Here is a 19,257-nt window from a genome sequence, read left to right as displayed (position 1 = left end):
AATTCCGAGAATAATAGAAGGGTACCAAAGCATGTTTAAACTTCAGCGGAATTCTGAGAACAATGTAAGAGTTCCGAAGCATTTTTAAACTTCACCGGAATTCCGAGAACATCGGAAGAGTTCCGAAGCATTTTTAAATGTCAGGGGAATTCCGCGAACAATGGAAGAGTCCTAAAGCATTTTTAAACGTCTGCGGATTTTTGAAAACAATGGAAGATTTCCGAAGCATTTTTAAACGGCAGCGGAATTCTGAGAAAAATGGAAGAGTTCCGAAGCATTTTTAAACTTCAGCGGAATTTGGAGAACAATCGAAGAGTTCCGAAGCATTTTTAAAGGTCAGCGGAATTCCGAGAACAATGGAAGAGTTGTGAAGCATTTTTAAACGTCAGCGGAATTCCGAGTACAATGGAAGAGTTGCAAAGCATTATTAAACATCAGCGGAATTCCGAGAACAATGGAAGAGTTCCGAAGCATTTTTAAACTTCAGCATAATTCCGAGAACAATGGAAGAGTTCCGAAGCATTTTTAAATTTCAACGGAATTCCGAGAACAATGGAAGAGTTCCGAAGCATTTTTAAACTTCAGCAGAATTACGAGAACAATGGAAGAGTTCCGAAGCATTTTTAAACATGAGCAGAATTCCGAGAACAATGGAAGAGATTTTAAGCATTTTTAAACTTCAGCGGAATTCCGAGAACAATAGAAGAGATCCGAAGCATTTTCAAACTTCACCCGAATTCTGAGAACAATGGAAGAGTTCCGAAGCATTTTTAAACTTCAGCGGAATTTGGAGAACAATCGGAGAGTTCCGAAGCATTTTTAAAGGTCAGCGGAATTCCGAGAACAATGGAAGAGTTGCAAAGCATTATTAAACGTCAGCGGAATTCCGAGAACAATGTAAGAGTTCCGAAGCATTTTTAAACTTCAGCATAATTCCGAGAACAATGGAAGAGTTCTGAAGCATTTTTAAATTTCAACGGAATTCCGAGAACAATGGAAGAGTTCCAAAGCATTTTAAAACTTCAGCAGAATTCCAAGAACAATGGAAGAGTCCTGAAGCATTTTAAACTTCAGCTGATTTCCGAGAAATGGAAGAGTTCCCAAGCATTTTGAAACGTCAGCGGAAATTCGAGAACAATGGAAGCGTTCCGAAGCATTTTTAAATGTCAGCTGAATTCCGAGAACAATGAAAGAGTTGCGAAGCATTATTAAACGTCAGCGGAATTCTGAGAACAATGGAAGAGTTCCGAAGCATTTTTAAACATCAGCGGATTTCCTTCAAGAATGAAAGAGTTCGGAAGAATTTTTAAACTTCAGCAGAATTTGAGGAACAATGGAAGAGTTCCAAAGCATTTTTAAACTTCAGCAGAAATCCGGGAACAATGGAAGAGTTTCAAAGCATTTTTAAACTTCAGCAGAATTCGGAGAACAATAGAAGAGTTCCGAAGCATTTTTAAATGTCAGCAGAATTCCGAGAACAATGGAAGAGGTCCGAAGCATTTTTAAATGTCAGCGGAATTCCGAGAAATATGGAAGAGTTCCGAAGCATTTTTAAATGTCAGCAGAATTCCGAGAACAATGGAAGAGTTCCAAAGCATTTTTAAATGTCAGCGGAATTCTGAAAACAATGGAAGAGTTCTGAAGCATTTTTAAACTTCAGCAGAATTCCGAGAACAATGGAAGAGTTCCGAAGCAATCTTAAACTTCAGCGGAATTCCGAGAACAATGGAAGAGTTCCGAAGCATTTTTAAAAGTCAGCTGAATTCCGAGAACAATAGAAGAGTTGTGAAGCATTTTTAAGCGTCAGCGGAATTCCGAGAACAATGGAAGAGTTCCGAAGCATTTATAAACTTCAGCAGAATTCCGAGAACAATGGGAGAGTTTCGAAGCATTTTTAAACATCAGCAGAATTCCGAGAACAATGAAAGAGTTTCGAAGCATTTTTAAACGTCTGCAGAATTCCGAGAACAAATGAAGAGTTCCAAAGCATTTTTAAACGTCAGTGGAATTCCGAGAACAATGGAAGAGTTCCGAAGTATTATTAAACATCAGCGGATTTCCTTCAAGAATGAAAGAGTTCCGAAGAATTTTTAAACTTCAGCAGAATTTGAGGAACAATGGAAGAGTTCCAAAGCATTTTTAAACTTCAGCAGAAATCCGGGAACAATGGAAGAGTTTCAAAGCATTTTTAAACTTCAGCAGAATTCGGAGAACAATAGAAGAGTTCCGAAGCATTTTTAAATGTCAGAAGAATTCCGAGAACAATTGAAGAGTTCCAAAGCATTTTTAAACTTCAGCAGAATTCCGAGAGCAATGGAAGAGTTCCAAAGCATTTTAAAACTTCAGCAGAATTCCAAGAACAATTGAAGGGTTCCGAAGCATTTTTAAACTTCAGCAGAATTCCGAGAACAATGGGAGAGTTTTGAAGCATTTTTAAACTTCAGCAGAATTCCGAGAACAATGGAAGAGTTCCGAAGCAATCTTAAACTTCAGCGGAATTCCGAGAACAATGGAAGAGTTCCGAAGCATTTCTAAAAGTCAGCGGGATTCCGAGAACAATAGAAGAGTTGTGAAGCATTTTTAAGCGTCAGCGGAATTCCGAGAACAATGGAAGAATTCCGAAGCATTTTTAAGCTTCAAAACTTCAGCAGAATTCCGAGAACAATGGAAGAGTTCCGAAGCATTCTTAAACTTCAGCGGAATTCCGAGAACAATGGAAGAGTTCCGAAGTATTTTTAAACTTCACCGGAATTCCGAGAACAATGGAAGAGTTCCGAAGCATTTTTAAATGTCAGGGGAATTCCGCGAACAATGGAAGAGTCCTGAAGCATTTTTAAACGTCAGCGGATTTTTAAAAACAATGGAAGATTTCCGAAGCATTTTTAAACGTCAGCGGAATTCTGAGAAAAATGGAAGAGTTCCGAAGCATTTTTAAACTTCAGCGGAATTTGGAGAACAATCGAAGAGTTCCGAAGCATTTTTAAATGTCAGCAGAATTCCGAGAACAATGGAAGAGTTCCAAAGCATTTTTAAATGTCAGCGGAATTCTGAAAACAATGGAAGAGTTCTGAAGCATTTTTAAACTTCAGCAGAATTCCGAGAACAATGGAAGAGTTCCGAAGCAATCTTAAACTTCAGCGGAATTCCGAGAACAATGGAAGAGTTCCGAAGCATTTTTAAAAGTCAGCTGAATTCCGAGAACAATAGAAGAGTTGTGAAGCATTTTTAAGCGTCAGCGGAATTCCGAGAACAATGGAAGAGTTCCGAAGCATTTTTAAACTTCAGCAGAATTCCGAGAACAATGGAAGAGTTCCAAAGCATTTTTAAACGTCAGCAGAATTCCGAGAACAAATGAAGACTTCCAAAGCATTTTTAAACGTCAGTGGAATTCCGAGAACAATGGAAGAGTTCCGAAGCATTTTTAAACTTCAGCAGAATTCCAAGAGCAATGGAAGAGTTCCAAAGCATTTTAAAACTTCAGCAGAATTCCATGAACAATTGAAGGGTTCCGAAGCATTTTTAAACTTCAGCAGAATTCCGAGAACAATGAAAGAGTTTCGAAGCATTTTTAAACGTCTGCAGAATTCCGAGAACAAATGAAGAGTTCCAAAGCATTTTTAAACGTCAGTGGAATTCCGAGAACAATGGAAGAGTTCCGAAGTATTTTTAAACATCAGCGGATTTCCTTCAAGAATGAAAGAGTTCCGAAGAATTTTTAAACTTCAGCAGAATTTGAGGAACAATGGAAGAGTTCCAAAGCATTTTTAAACTTCAGCAGAAATCCGGGAACAATGGAAGAGTTTCAAAGCATTTTTAAACTTCAGCAGAATTCGGAGAACAATAGAAGAGTTCCGAAGCATTTTTAAATGTCAGAAGAATTCCGAGAACAATTGAAGAGTTCCAAAGCATTTTTAAACTTCAGCAGAATTCCGAGAGCAATGGAAGAGTTCCAAAGCATTTTAAAACTTCAGCAGAATTCCAAGAACAATTGAAGGGTTCCGAAGCATTTTTAAACTTCAGCAGAATTCCGAGAACAATGGGAGAGTTTTGAAGCATTTTTAAACTTCAGCAGAATTCCGAGAACAATGGAAGAGTTCCGAAGCAATCTTAAACTTCAGCGGAATTCCGAGAACAATGGAAGAGTTCCGAAGCATTTTTAAAAGTCAGTGGAATTCCGAGAACAATAGAAGAGTTGTGAAGCATTTTTAAGCGTCAGCGGAGTTCCGAGAACAATGGAAGAGTTCCGAAGCATTTTTAAACTTCAGCAGAATTCCGAGAACAATTGGAGAGTTCCGAAGCATTTTTAAACGTCAGCAGAATTCCGAGAACAATTGAAGAGTTCCAAAGCATTTTTAAACTTCAGCAGAATTCCGAGAACAATGGAAGTGTTCCGAAGCATTTCTAAAAGTCAGCGGGATTCCGAGAACAATAGAAGAGTTGTGAAGCATTTTTAAGCGTCAGCGGAATTCCGAGAACAATGGAAGAATTCCGAAGCATTTTTAAACTTCAAAACTTCAGCAGAATTCCGAGAACAATGGAAGAGTTCCGAAGCATTCTTAAACTTCAGCGGAATTCCGAGAACAATGGAAGAGTTCCGAAGCATTTTTAAACTTCACCGGAATTCCGAGAACAATGGAAGAGTTCCGAAGCATTTTTAAATGTCAGGGGAATTCCGCGAACAATGGAAGAGTCCTGAAGCATTTTTAAACGTCAGCGGATTTTTAAAAACAATGGAAGATTTCCGAAGCATTTTTAAACGTCAGCGGAATTCTGAGAAAAATGGAAGAGTTCCGAAGCATTTTTAAACTTCAGCGGAATTTGGAGAACAATCGAAGAGTTCCGAAGCATTTTTAAAGGTCAGCGGAATTCCGAGAACAATGGAAGAGTTGTGAAGCATTTTTAATTGTCAGCGGAATTCCGAGAACAATGGAAGAGTTGCAAAGCATTATTAAACGTCAGCGGAATTCCGAGAACAATAGAAGAGTTGTGAAGCATTTTTAAGCTTCAGCGGAATTCCAAGAACAATGGAAGAGTTCCGAAGCATTTTTAAACTTCAGCAGAATTCCGAGAACAATGGAAGAGTTCCAAAGCATTTTTAAATGTCAGCAGAATTCCGAGAACAAATGAAGACTTCCAAAGCATTTTTAAACGTCAGTGGAATACCGAGAACAATGGAAGAGTTCCGAAGCATTTTTAAATGTCAGCAGAATTCCGAGAACAATGTAAGAGTTCTGAAGCATTTTTAAACTTCAGCAGAATTCCGAGAGCAATGGAATAGTTCCAAAGCATTTTAAAACTTCAGCAGAATTCCAAGAACAATTGAAGGGTTCCGAAGCATTTTTAAACTTCAGCAGAATTCCGAGAACAATGGGAGAGTTTCGAAGCATTTTTAAACTTCAGCAGAATTCCGAGAACAATGAAAGAGTTTCGAAGCATTTTTAAACTTCAACGGAATTCCGAGAACAATGGAAGTGTTCCGAAGCATTTTTAAACGTCAGCGGGATTCCGAGAACAATGGAAGAGTTGTGAAGCATTTTTAAGCGTCAGCGGAATTCCGAGAACAATGGAAGAGTTCCGAAGCATTTTTAAACTTCAGCAGAATTCCGAGAACAATGGAAGAATTCCGAAGCATTTTTAAACTTCAAAACTTCAGCAGAATTCCGAGAACAATAGAAGAGGTCCGAAGCATTTTTAAATGTCAGCGGAATTCCGAGAAATATGGAAGAGTTCCGAAGCATTTTTAAATGTCAGCAGAATTCCGAGAAAAATGGAAGAGTTCCAAAGCATTTTTAAATGTCAGCGGAATTTTGAAAACAATGGAAGAGTTCTGAAGCATTTTTAAACTTCAGCAGAATTCCGAGAACAATGGTAGAGTTCCGAAGCAATCTTAAACTTCAGCGGAATTCCGAGAACAATGGAAGAGTTCCGAAGCATTTTTAAAAGTCAGTGGAATTCTGAGAACAATAGAAGAGTTGTGAAGCATTTTTAAGCGTCAGCGGAATTCCGAGAACAATGGAAGAGTTCCGAAGCATTTTTAAACTTCAGCAGAATTCCAAGAACAATTGGAGAGTTCCGAAGCATTTTTAAATGTCAGCAGAATTCCGAGAACAATTGAAGAGTTCCAAAGCATTTTTAAACTTCAGCAGAATTTCGAGAACAATGGAAGAGTTCCGAAGCATTTCTAAAAGACAGCGGGATTCAGAGAACAATAGAAGAGTTGTGAAGCATTTTTAAGCGTCAGCGGAATTCCGAGAACAATGGAAGAATTCCGAAGCATTTTTAAACTTCAAAACTTCAGCAGAATTCCGAGAACAATGGAAGAGTTCCGAAGCATTCTTAAACTTCAGCGGAATTCCGAGAACAATGGAAGAGTTCCGAAGCATTTTTAAATGTCAGGGGAATTCCGCGAACAATGGAAGAGTCCTGAAGCATTTTTAAACGTCAGCGGATTTTTAAAAACAATGGAAGATTTCCGAAGCATTTTTAAACGTCAGCGGAATTCTGAGAAAAATGGAAGAGTTCCGAAGCATTTTTAAACTTCAGCGGAATTTGGAGAACAATCGAAGAGTTCCGAAGCATTTTTAAAGGTCAGCGGAATTCCGAGAACAATGGAAGAGTTGTGAAGCATTTTTAAACGTCAGCGGAATTCCGAGAACAATGGAAGAGTTGCAAAGCATTATTAAACGTCAGCGGAATTCCGAGAACAATAGAAGAGTTGTGAAGCATTTTTAAGCGTCAGCGGAATTCCAAGAACAATGGAAGAGTTCCGAAGCATTTTTAAACTTCAGCAGAATTCCGAGAACAATGGAAGAGTTCCAAAGCATTTTTAAATGTCAGCAGAATTCCGAGAACAAATGAAGACTTCCAAAGCATTTTTAAACGTCAGTGGAATACCGAGAACAATGGAAGAGTTCCGAAGCATTTTTAAATGTCAGCAGAATTCCGAGAACAATGTAAGAGTTCTGAAGCATTTTTAAACTTCAGCAGAATTCCGAGAGCAATGGAAGAGTTCCAAAGCATTTTAAAACTTTAGCAAAATTCCAAGAACAATTGAAGGGTTCCGAAGCATTTTTAAACTTCAGCAGAATTCCGAGAACAATGGGAGAGTTTCGAAGCATTTTTAAACTTCAGCAGAATTCCGAGAACAATGAAAGAGTTTCGAAGCATTTTTAAGCGTCAGCGGAATTCCGAGAACAATGGAAGAGTTCCGAAGCATTTTTAAACTTCAGCGGAATTTGGAGAACAATCGAAGAGTTCCGAAGCATTTTTAAAGGTCAGCGGAATTCCGAGAACAATGGAAGAGTTGTGAAGCATTTTTAAACGTCAGCAGAATTCCGAGAACAATGGAAGAGTTGCAAAGCATTATTAAACATCAGCGGAATTCCGAGAACAATGGAAGAGTTCCGAAGCATTTTTAAACTTCAGCATAATTCCGAGAACAATGGAAGAGTTCCGAAGCATTTTTAAATTTCAACGGAATTCCGAGAACAATGGAAGAGTTCCGAAGCATTTTTAAACTTCAGCAGAATTACGAGAACAATGGAAGAGTTCCGAAGCATTTTTAAACATGAGCAGAATTCCGAGAACAATGGAAGAGATTTTAAGCATTTTTAAACTTCAGCGGAATTCCGAGAACAATAGAAGAGATCCGAAGCATTTTCAAACTTCACCCGAATTCTGAGAACAATGGAAGAGTTCCGAAGCATTTTTAAACTTCAGCGGAATTTGGAGAACAATCGGAGAGTTCCGAAGCATTTTTAAAGGTCAGCGGAATTCCGAGAACAATGGAAGAGTTGTGAAGCATTTTTAAACGTCAGCGGAATTCCGAGAACAATGGAAGAGTTGCAAAGCATTATTAAACGTCAGCGGAATTCCGAGAACAATGTAAGAGTTCCGAAGCATTTTTAAACTTCAGCATAATTCCGAGAAAAATGGAAGAGTTCCGAAGCATTTTTAAATTTCAACGGAATTCCGAGAACAATGGAAGAGTTCCGAAGCATTTTAAAACTTCAGCAGAATTCCAAGAACAATGGAAGAGTCCTGAAGCATTTTAAACTTCAGCTGATTTCCGAGAAATGGAAGAGTTCCGAAGCATTTTGAAACGTCAGCGGAAATTCGAGAACAATGGAAGCGTTCCGAAGCATTTTTAAATGTCAGCTGAATTCCGAGAACAATGAAAGAGTTGCGAAGCATTATTAAACGTCAGCGGAATTCTGAGAACAATGGAAGAGTTCCGAAACATTTTTAAACATCAGCGGATTTCCTTCAAGAATGAAAGAGTTCGGAAGAATTTTTAAACTTCAGCAGAATTTGAGGAACAATGGAAGAGTTCCAAAGCATTTTTAAACTTCAGCAGAAATCCGGGAACAATGGAAGAGTTTCAAAGCATTTTTAAACTTCAGCAGAATTCGGAGAACAAAAGAAGAGTTCCGAAGCATTTTTAAATGTCAGCAGAATTCCGAGAACAATGGAAGAGTTCCAAAGCATTTTTAAATGTCAGCGGAATTCTGAAAACAATGGAAGAGTTCCGAAGCATTTTTAAACTTCAGCAGAATTCCGAGAACAATGGGAGAGTTTCGAAGCATTTTTAAACATCAGCAGAATTCCGAGAACAATGAAAGAGTTTCGAAGCATTTTTAAACGTCTGCAGAATTCCGAGAACAAATGAAGAGTTCCAAAGCATTTTTAAACGTCAGTGGAATTCCGAGAACAATGGAAGAGTTCCGAAGTATTATTAAACATCAGCGGATTTCCTTCAAGAATGAAAGAGTTCCGAAGAATTTTTAAACTTCAGCAGAATTTGAGGAACAATGGAAGAGTTCCAAAGCATTTTAAAACTTCAGCAGAATTCCGAGAACAATGGGAGAGTTTCGAAGCATTTTTAAACTTCAGCAGAATTCCGAGAACAATGAAAGAGTTTCGAAGCATTTTTAAACGTCTGCAGAATTCCGAGAACAAATGAAGAGTTCCAAAGCATTTTTAAACGTCAGTGGAATTCCGAGAACAATGGAAGAGTTCCGAAGTATTTTTAAACATCAGCGGATTTCCTTCAAGAATGAAAGAGTTCCGAAGAATTTTTAAACTTCAGCAGAATTTGAGGAACAATGGAAGAGTTCCGAAGCATTTTTAAATGTCAGAAGAATTCCGAGAACAATTGAAGAGTTCCAAAGCATTTTTAAACTTCAGCAGAATTCCGAGAGCAATGGAAGAGTTCCAAAGCATTTTAAAACTTCAGCAGAATTCCAAGAACAAATGAAGGGTTCCGAAGCATTTTTAAACTTCAGCAGAATTCCGAGAACAATGGGAGAGTTTTGAAGCATTTTTAAACTTCAGCAGAATTCCGAGAACAATGGAAGAGTTCCGAAGCAATCTTAAACTTCAGCGGAATTCCGAGAACAATGGAAGAGTTCCGAAGCATTTTTAAACTTCAAAACTTCAGCAGAATTCCGAGAACAATGGGAGAGTTTCGAAGCATTTTTAAGCGTCAGCAGAATTCCGAGAACAATGGAAGAATTCCGAAGCATTTTTAAACTTCAAAACTTCAGCAGAATTCCGAGAACAATGGAAGAGTTCCGAAGCATTCTTAAACTTCAGCGGAATTCCGAGAACAATGGAAGAGTTCCGAAGCATTTTTAAACTTCACCGGAATTCCGAGAACAATGGAAGAGTTCCGAAGCATTTTTAAATGTCAGGGGAATTACGCGAACAATGGAAGAGTCCTGAAGCATTTTTAAACGTCAGCGGATTTTTAAAAACAATGGAAGATTTCCGAAGCATTTTTAAACTTCAAAACTTCAGCAGAATTCCGAGAACAATGGAAGAGTTCCGAAGCATTCTTAAACTTCAGCGGAATTCCGAGAACAATGGAAGAGTTCCGAAGCATTTTTAAACTTCACCGGAATTCCGAGAACAATGGAAGAGTTCCGAAGCATTTTTAAATGTCAGGGGAATTACGCGAACAATGGAAGAGTCCTGAAGCATTTTTAAACGTCAGCGGATTTTTAAAAACAATGGAAGATTTCCGAAGCATTTTTAAACGTCAGCGGAATTCTGAGAAAAATGGAAGAGTTCCGAAGCATTTTTAAACTTCAGCGGAATTTGGAGAACAATCGAAGAGTTCCGAAGCATTTTTAAAGGTCAGCGGAATTCCGAGAACAATGGAAGAGTTGTGAAGCATTTTTAATTGTCAGCGGAATTCCGAGAACAATGGAAGAGTTGCAAAGCATTATTAAACGTCAGCGGAATTCCGAGAACAATAGAAGAGTTGTGAAGCATTTTTAAGCGTCAGCGGAATTCCAAGAACAATGGAAGAGTTCCGAAGCATTTTTAAACTTCAGCAGAATTCCGAGAACAATGGAAGAGTTCCAAAGCATTTTTAAATGTCAGCAGAATTCCGAGAACAAATGAAGACTTCCAAAGCATTTTTAAACGTCAGTGGAATACCGAGAACAATGGAAGAGTTCCGAAGCATTTTTAAATGTCAGCAGAATTCCGAGAACAATGTAAGAGTTCTGAAGCATTTTTAAACTTCAGCAGAATTCCGAGAGCAATGGAAGAGTTCCAAAGCATTTTAAAACTTCAGCAGAATTCCAAGAACAATTGAAGGGTTCCGAAGCATTTTTAAACTTCAGCAGAATTCCGAGAACAATGGGAGAGTTTCGAAGCATTTTTAAACTTCAGCAGAATTCCGAGAACAATGAAAGAGTTTCGAAGCATTTTTAAACTTCAACGGAATTCCGAGAACAATGGAAGTGTTCCGAAGCATTTTTAAACGTCAGCGGGATTCCGAGAACAATGGAAGAGTTGTGAAGCATTTTTAAGCGTCAGCGGAATTCCGAGAACAATGGAAGAGTTCCGAAGCATTTTTAAACTTCAGCAGAATTCCGAGAACAATGGAAGAATTCCGAAGCATTTTTAAACTTCAAAACTTCAGCAGAATTCCGAGAACAATGGAAGAGGTCCGAAGCATTTTTAAATGTCAGCGGAATTCCGAGAAATATGGAAGAGTTCCGAAGCATTTTTAAATGTCAGCAGAATTCCGAGAAAAATGGAAGAGTTCCAAAGCATTTTTAAATGTCAGCGGAATTTTGAAAACAATGGAAGAGTTCTGAAGCATTTTTAAACTTCAGCAGAATTCCGAGAACAATGGTAGAGTTCCGAAGCAATCTTAAACTTCAGCGGAATTCCGAGAACAATGGAAGAGTTCCGAAGCATTTTTAAAAGTCAGTGGAATTCTGAGAACAATAGAAGAGTTGTGAAGCATTTTTAAGCGTCAGCGGAATTCCGAGAACAATGGAAGAGTTCCGAAGCATTTTTAAACTTCAGCAGAATTCCGAGAACAATTGGAGAGTTCCGAAGCATTTTTAAACGTCAGCAGAATTCCGAGAACAATTGAAGAGTTCCAAAGCATTTTTAAACTTCAGCAGAATTTCGAGAACAATGGAAGAGTTCGGAAGCATTTCTAAAAGACAGCGGGATTCAGAGAACAATAGAAGAGTTGTGAAGCATTTTTAAGCGTCAGCGGAATTCCGAGAACAATGGAAGAATTCCGAAGCATTTTTAAACTTCAAAACTTCAGCAGAATACCGAGAACAATGGAAGAGTTCCGAAGCATTCTTAAACTTCAGCGGAATTCCGAGAACAATGGAAGAGTTCCGAAGCATTTTTAAATGTCAGGGGAATTCCGCGAACAATGGAAGAGTCCTGAAGCATTTTTAAACGTCAGCGGATTTTTAAAAACAATGGAAGATTTCCGAAGCATTTTTAAACGTCAGCGGAATTCTGAGAAAAATGGAAGAGTTCCGAAGCATTTTTAAACTTCAGCGGAATTTGGAGAACAATCGAAGAGTTCCGAAGCATTTTTAAAGGTCAGCGGAATTCCGAGAACAATGGAAGAGTTGTGAAGCATTTTTAAACGTCAGCGGAATTCCGAGAACAATGGAAGAGTTGCAAAGCATTATTAAACGTCAGCGGAATTCCGAGAACAATAGAAGAGTTGTGAAGCATTTTTAAGCGTCAGCGGAATTCCAAGAACAATGGAAGAGTTCCGAAGCATTTTTAAACTTCAGCAGAATTCCGAGAACAATGGAAGAGTTCCAAAGCATTTTTAAATGTCAGCAGAATTCCGAGAACAAATGAAGACTTCCAAAGCATTTTAAACGTCAGTGGAATACCGAGAACAATGGAAGAGTTCCGAAGCATTTTTAAATGTCAGCAGAATTCCGAGAACAATGTAAGAGTTCTGAAGCATTTTTAAACTTCAGCAGAATTCCGAGAGCAATGGAAGAGTTCCAAAGCATTTTAAAACTTTAGCAGAATTCCAAGAACAATTGAAGGGTTCCGAAGCATTTTTAAACTTCAGCAGAATTCCGAGAACAATGGAAGAATTCCGAAGCATTTTTAAACTTCAAAACTTCAGCAGAATTCCGAGAACAATGGAAGAGTTCCGAAGCATTTTTAAACTTCAGCAGAATTCCGAGAACAATGGAAGAATTCCGAAGCATTTTTAAACTTCAAAACTTCAGCAGAATTCCGAGAACAGTGGAAGAGGTCCGAAGCATTTTTAAATGTCAGCGGAATTCCGAGAAATATGGAAGAGTTCCGAAGCATTTTTAAATGTCAGCAGAATTCCGAGAAAAATGGAAGAGTTCCAAAGCATTTTTAAATGTCAGCGGAATTTTGAAAACAATGGAAGAGTTCTGAAGCATTTTTAAACTTCAGCAGAATTCCGAGAACAATGGTAGAGTTCCGAAGCAATCTTAAACTTCAGCGGAATTCCGAGAACAATGGAAGAGTTCCTAAGCATTTTTAAAAGTCAGTGGAATTCTGAGAACAATAGAAGAGTTGTGAAGCATTTTTAAGCGTCAGCGGAATTCCGAGAACAATGGAAGAGTTACGAAGCATTTTTAAACTTCAGCAGAATTCCGAGAACAATTGGAGAGTTCCGAAGCATTTTTAAACGTCAGCAGAATTCCGAGAACAATTGAAGAATTCCAAAGCATTTTTAAACTTCAGCAGAATTTCGAGAACAATGGAAGAGTTCCGAAGCATTTCTAAAAGACAGCGGGATTCAGAGAACAATAGAAGAGTTGTGAAGCATTTTTAAGCGTCAGCGGAATTCCGAGAACAATGGAAGAATTCCGAAGCATTTTTAAACTTCAAAACTTCAGCAGAATTCCGAGAACAATGGAAGAGTTCCGAAGCATTCTTAAACTTCAGCGGAATTCCGAGAACAATGGAAGAGTTCCGAAGCATTTTTAAACTTCACCGGAATTCCGAGAACAATGGAAGAGTTCCGAATCATTTTTAAATGTCAGGGGAATTCCGCGAACAATGGAAGAGTCCTGAAGCATTTTTAAACGTCAGCGGATTTTTAAAAACAATGGAAGATTTCCGAAGCATTTTTAAACGTCAGCGGAATTCTGAGAAAAATGGAAGAGTTCCGAAGCATTTTTAAACTTCAGCGGAATTTGGAGAACAATCGAAGAGTTCCGAAGCATTTTTAAAGGTCAGCGGAATTCCGAGAACAATGGAAGAGTTTCGAAGCATTTTTAAACGTCTGCAGAATTCCGAGAACAAATGAAGAGTTCCAAAGCATTTTTAAACGTCAGTGGAATTCCGAGAACAATGGAAGAGTTCCGAAGTATTATTAAACATCAGCGGATTTCCTTCAAGAATGAAAGAGTTCCGAAGAATTTTTAAACTTCAGCAGAATTTGAGGAACAATGGAAGAGTTCCAAAGCATTTTAAAACTTCAGCAGAATTCCGAGAACAATGGGAGAGTTTCGAAGCATTTTTAAACTTCAGCAGAATTCCGAGAACAATGAAAGAGTTTCGAAGCATTTTTAAATGTCAGAAGAATTCCGAGAACAATTGAAGAGTTCCAAAGCATTTTTAAACTTCAGCAGAATTCCGAGAGCAATGGAAGAGTTCCAAAGCATTTTAAAACTTCAGCAGAATTCCAAGAACAATTGAAGGGTTCCGAAGCATTTTTAAACTTCAGCAGAATTCCGAGAACAATGGGAGAGTTTTGAAGCATTTTTAAACTTCAGCAGAATTCCGAGAACAATGGAAGAGTTCCGAAGCAATCTTAAACTTCAGCGGAATTCCGAGAACAATGGAAGAGTTCCGAAGCATTTTTAAAAGTCAGTGGAATTCCGAGAACAATAGAAGAGTTGTGAAGCATTTTTAAGCGTCAGCGGAATTCCGAGAACAATGGAAGAGTTCCGAAGCATTTTTAAACTTCAGCAGAATTCCGAGAACAATTGGAGAGTTCCGAAGCATTTTTAAACGTCAGCAGAATTCCGAGAACAATTGAAGAGTTCCAAAGCATTTTTAAACTTCAGCAGAATTCCGAGAACAATGGAAGAGTTCCGAAGCATTTCTAAAAGTCAGCGGGATTCCGAGAACAATAGAAGAGTTGTGAAGCATTTTTAAGCGTCAGCAGAATTCCGAGAACAATGGAAGAATTCCGAAGCATTTTTAAACTTCAAAACTTCAGCAGAATTCCGAGAACAATGGAAGAGTTCCGAAGCATTCTTAAACTTCAGCGGAATTCCGAGAACAATGGAAGAGTTCCGAAGCATTTTTAAACTTCACCGGAATTCCGAGAACAATGGAAGAGTTCCGAAGCATTTTTAAATGTCAGGGGAATTCCGCGAACAATGGAAGAGTCCTGAAGCATTTTTAAACGTCAGCGGATTTTTAAAAACAATGGAAGATTTCCGAAGCATTTTTAAACGTCAGCGGAATTCTGAGAAAAATGGAAGAGTTCCGAAGCATTTTTAAACTTCAGCGGAATTTGGAGAACAATCGAAGAGTTCCGAAGCATTTTTAAATGTCAGCAGAATTCCGAGAACAATGGAAGAGTTCCAAAGCATTTTTAAATGTCAGCGGAATTCTGAAAACAATGGAAGAGTTCTGAAGCATTTTTAAACTTCAGCAGAATTCCGAGAACAATGGAAGAGTTCCGAAGCAATCTTAAACTTCAGCGGAATTCCGAGAACAATGGAAGAGTTCCGAAGCATTTTTAAAAGTCAGCTGAATTCCGAGAACAATAGAAGAGTTGTGAAGCATTTTTAAGCGTCAGCGGAATTCCGAGAACAATGGAAGAGTTCCGAAGCATTTTTAAACTTCAGCAGAATTCCGAGAACAATGGAAGAGTTCCAAAGCATTTTTAAACGTCAGCAGAATTCCGAGAACAAATGAAGACTTCCAAAGCATTTTTAAACGTCAGTGGAATTCCGAGAACAATGGAAGAGTTCCGAAGCATTTTTAAACTTCAGCAGAATTCCGAGAGCAATGGAAGAGTTCCAAAGCATTTTAAAACTTCAGCAGAATTCCAAGAACAATTGAAGGGTTCCGAAGCATTTTTAAACTTCAGCAGAATTCCGAGAACAATGGGAGAGTTTCGAAGCATTTTTAAACTTCAGCAGAATTCCGAGAACAATGAAAGAGTTTCGAAGCATTTTTAAACGTCTGCAGAATTCCGAGAACAAATGAAGAGTTCCAAAGCATTTTTAAACGTCAGTGGAATTCCGAGAACAATGGAAGAGTTCCGAAGTATTTTTAAACATCAGCGGATTTCCTTCAAGAATGAAAGAGTTCCGAAGAATTTTTAAACTTCAGCAGAATTTGAGGAACAATGGAAGAGTTCCAAAGCATTTTTAAACTTCAGCAGAAATCCGGGAACAATGGAAGAGTTTCAAAGCATTTTTAAACTTCAGCAGAATTCGGAGAACAATAGAAGAGTTCCGAAGCATTTTTAAATGTCAGAAGAATTCCGAGAACAATTGAAGAGTTCCAAAGCATTTTTAAACTTCAGCAGAATTCCGAGAGAAATGGAAGAGTTCCAAAGCATTTTAAAACTTCAGCAGAATTCCAAGAACAATTGAAGGGTTCCGAAGCATTTTTAAACTTCAGCAGAATTCCGAGAACAATGGGAGAGTTTTGAAGCATTTTTAAACTTCAGCAGAATTCCGAGAACAATGGAAGAGTTCCGAAGCAATCTTAAACTTCAGCGGAATTCCGAGAACAATGGAAGAGTTCCGAAGCATTTTTAAAAGTCAGTGGAATTCCGAGAACAATAGAAGAGTTGTGAAGCATTTTTAAGCGTCAGCGGAATTCCGAGAACAATGGAAGAGTTCCGAAGCATTTTTAAACTTCAGCAGAATTCCGAGAACAATTGGAGAGTTCCGAAGCATTTTTAAACGTCAGCAGAATTCCGAGAACAATTGAAGAGTTCCAAAGCATTTTTAAACTTCAGCAGAATTCCGAGAACAATGGAAGAGTTCCGAAGCATTTCTAAAAGTCAGCGGGATTCCGAGAACAATAGAAGAGTTGTGAAGCATTTTTAAGCGTCAGCGGAATTCCGAGAACAATGGAAGAATTCTGAAGCATTTTTAAACTTCAAAACTTCAGCAGAATTCCGAGAACAATGGAAGAGTTCCGAAACATTCTTAAACTTCAGCGGAATTCCGAGAACAATGGAAGAGTTCCGAAGCATTTTTAAACTTCACCGGAATTCCGAGAACAATGGAAGAGTTCCGAAGCATTTTTAAATGTCAGGGGAATTCCGCGAACAATGGAAGAGTCCTGAAGCATTTTTAAACGTCAGCGGATTTTTAAAAACAATGGAAGATTTCCGAAGCATTTTTAGACGTCAGCGGAATTCTGAGAAAAATGGAAGAGTTCCGAAGCATTTTTAAACTTCAGCGGAATTTGGAGAACAATCGAAGAGTTCCGAAGCATTTTTAAAGGTCAGCGGAATTCCGAGAACAATGGAAGAGTTGTGAAGCATTTTTAATTGTCAGCGGAATTCCGAGAACAATGGAAGAGTTGCAAAGCATTATTAAATGTCAGCGGAATTCCGAGAACAATGGAAGAGTTGTGAAGCATTTTTAAGCGTCAGCGGAATTCCAAGAACAATGGAAGAGTTCCGAAGCATTTTTAAACTTCAGCAGAATTCCGAGAACAATGGAAGAGTTCCAAAGCATTTTTAAATGTCAGCAGAATTCCGAGAACAAATGAAGACTTCCAAAGCATTTTTAAACGTCAGTGGAATACCGAGAACAATGGAAGAGTTCCGAAGCATTTTTAAATGTCAGCAGAATTCCGAGAACAATGTAAGAGTTCTGAAGCATTTTTAAACTTCAGCAGAATTCCGAGAGCAATGGAAGAGTTCCAAAGCATTTTAAAACTTCAGCAGAATTCCAAGAACAATTGAAGGGTTCCGAAGCATTTTTAAACTTCAGCAGAATTCCGAGAACAATGGGAGAGTTTCGAAGCATTTTTAAACTTACGCAGAATTCCGAGAACAATGAAAGAGTTTCGAAGCATTTTTAAACTTCAACGGAATTCCGAGAACAATGGAAGTGTTCCGAAGCATTTTTAAACGTCAGCGGGATTCCGAGAACAATGGAAGAGTTGTGAAGCATTTTTAAGCGTCAGCGGAATTCCGAGAACAATGGAAGAGTTCCGAAGCATTTTTAAACTTCAGCAGAATTCCGAGAACAATGGAAGAATTCCGAAGCATTTTTAAACTTCAAAACTTCAGCAGAATTCCGAGAACAATGGAAGAGGTCCGAAGCATTTTTAAATGTCAGCGGAATTCCGAGAAATATGGAAGAGTTCCGAAGCATTTTTAAATGTCAGCAGAATTCCGAGAAAAATGGAAGAGTTCCAAAGCATTTTTAAATGTCAGCGGAATTTTGAAAACAATGGAAGAGTTCTGAAGCATTTTTAAACTTCAGCAGAATTCCGAGAACAATGGTAGAGTTCCGAAGCAATCTTAAACTTCAGCGGAATTCCGAGAACAATGGAAGAGTTCCGAAGCATTTTTAAAAGTCAGTGGAATTCTGAGAACAATAGAAGAGTTGTGAAGCATTTTTAAGCGTCAGCGGAATTCCGAGAACAATGGAAGAGTTCCGAAGCATTTTTAAACTTCAGCAGAATTCCGAGAACAATTGGAGAGTTCCGAAGCATTTTTAAACGTCAGCAGAATTCCGAGAACAATTGAAGAGTTCCAAAGCATTTTTAAACTTCAGCAGAATTTCGAGAACAATGGAAGAGTTCGGAAGCATTTCTAAAAGACAGCGGGATTCAGAGAACAATAGAAGAGTTGTGAAGCATTTTTAAGCGTCAGCGGAATTCCGAGAACAATGGAAGAATTCCGAAGCATTTTTAAACTTCAAAACTTCAGCAGAATACCGAGAACAATGGAAGAGTTCCGAAGCATTCTTAAACTTCAGCGGAATTCCGAGAACAATGGAAGAGTTCCGAAGCATTTTTAAATGTCAGGGGAATTCCGCGAACAATGGAAGAGTCCTGAAGCATTTTTAAACGTCAGCGGATTTTTAAAAACAATGGAAGATTTCCGAAGCATTTTTAAACGTCAGCGGAATTCTGAGAAAAATGGAAGAGTTCCGAAGCATTTTTAAACTTCAGCGGAATTTGGAGAACAATCGAAGAGTTCCGAAGCATTTTTAAAGGTCAGCGGAATTCCGAGAACAATGGAAGAGTTGTGAAGCATTTTTAAACGTCAGCGGAATTCCGAGAACAATGGAAGAGTTGCAAAGCATTATTAAACGTCAGCGGAATTCCGAGAACAATAGAAGAGTTGTGAAGCATTTTTAAGCGTCAGCGGAATTCCAAGAACAATGGAAGAGTTCCGAAGCATTTTTAAACTTCAGCAGAATTCCGAGAACAATGGAAGAGTTCCAAAGCATTTTTAAATGTCAGCAGAATTCCGAGAACAAATGAAGACTTCCAAAGCATTTTAAACGTCAGTGGAATACCGAGAACAATGGAAGAGTTCCGAAGCATTTTTAAATGTCAGCAGAATTCCGAGAACAATGTAAGAGTTCTGAAGCATTTTTAAACTTCAGCAGAATTCCGAGAGCAATGGAAGAGTTCCAAAGCATTTTAAAACTTTAGCAGAATTCCAAGAACAATTGAAGGGTTCCGAAGCATTTTTAAACTTCAGCAGAATTCCGAGAACAATGGAAGAATTCCGAACCATTTTTAAACTTCAAAACTTCAGCAGAATTCCGAGAACAATGGAAGAGTTCCGAAGCATTTTTAAACTTCAGCAGAATTCCGAGAACAATGGAAGAATTCCGAAGCATTTTTAAACTTCAAAACTTCAGCAGAATTCCGAGAACAATGGAAGAGGTCCGAAGCATTTTTAAATGTCAGCGGAATTCCGAGAAATATGGAAGAGTTCCGAAGCATTTTTAAATGTAAGCAGAATTCCGAGAA

This window comes from Phyllobates terribilis, unplaced genomic scaffold (assembly GCF_046119375.1).
Source record: "Phyllobates terribilis strain yellow unplaced genomic scaffold, ASM4611937v1 Scaffold_28__1_contigs__length_16237799, whole genome shotgun sequence".
Classification (NCBI taxonomy): Eukaryota; Metazoa; Chordata; class Amphibia; order Anura; family Dendrobatidae; genus Phyllobates; species Phyllobates terribilis.
Note: the sequence above shows the minus strand (reverse complement) of the source record.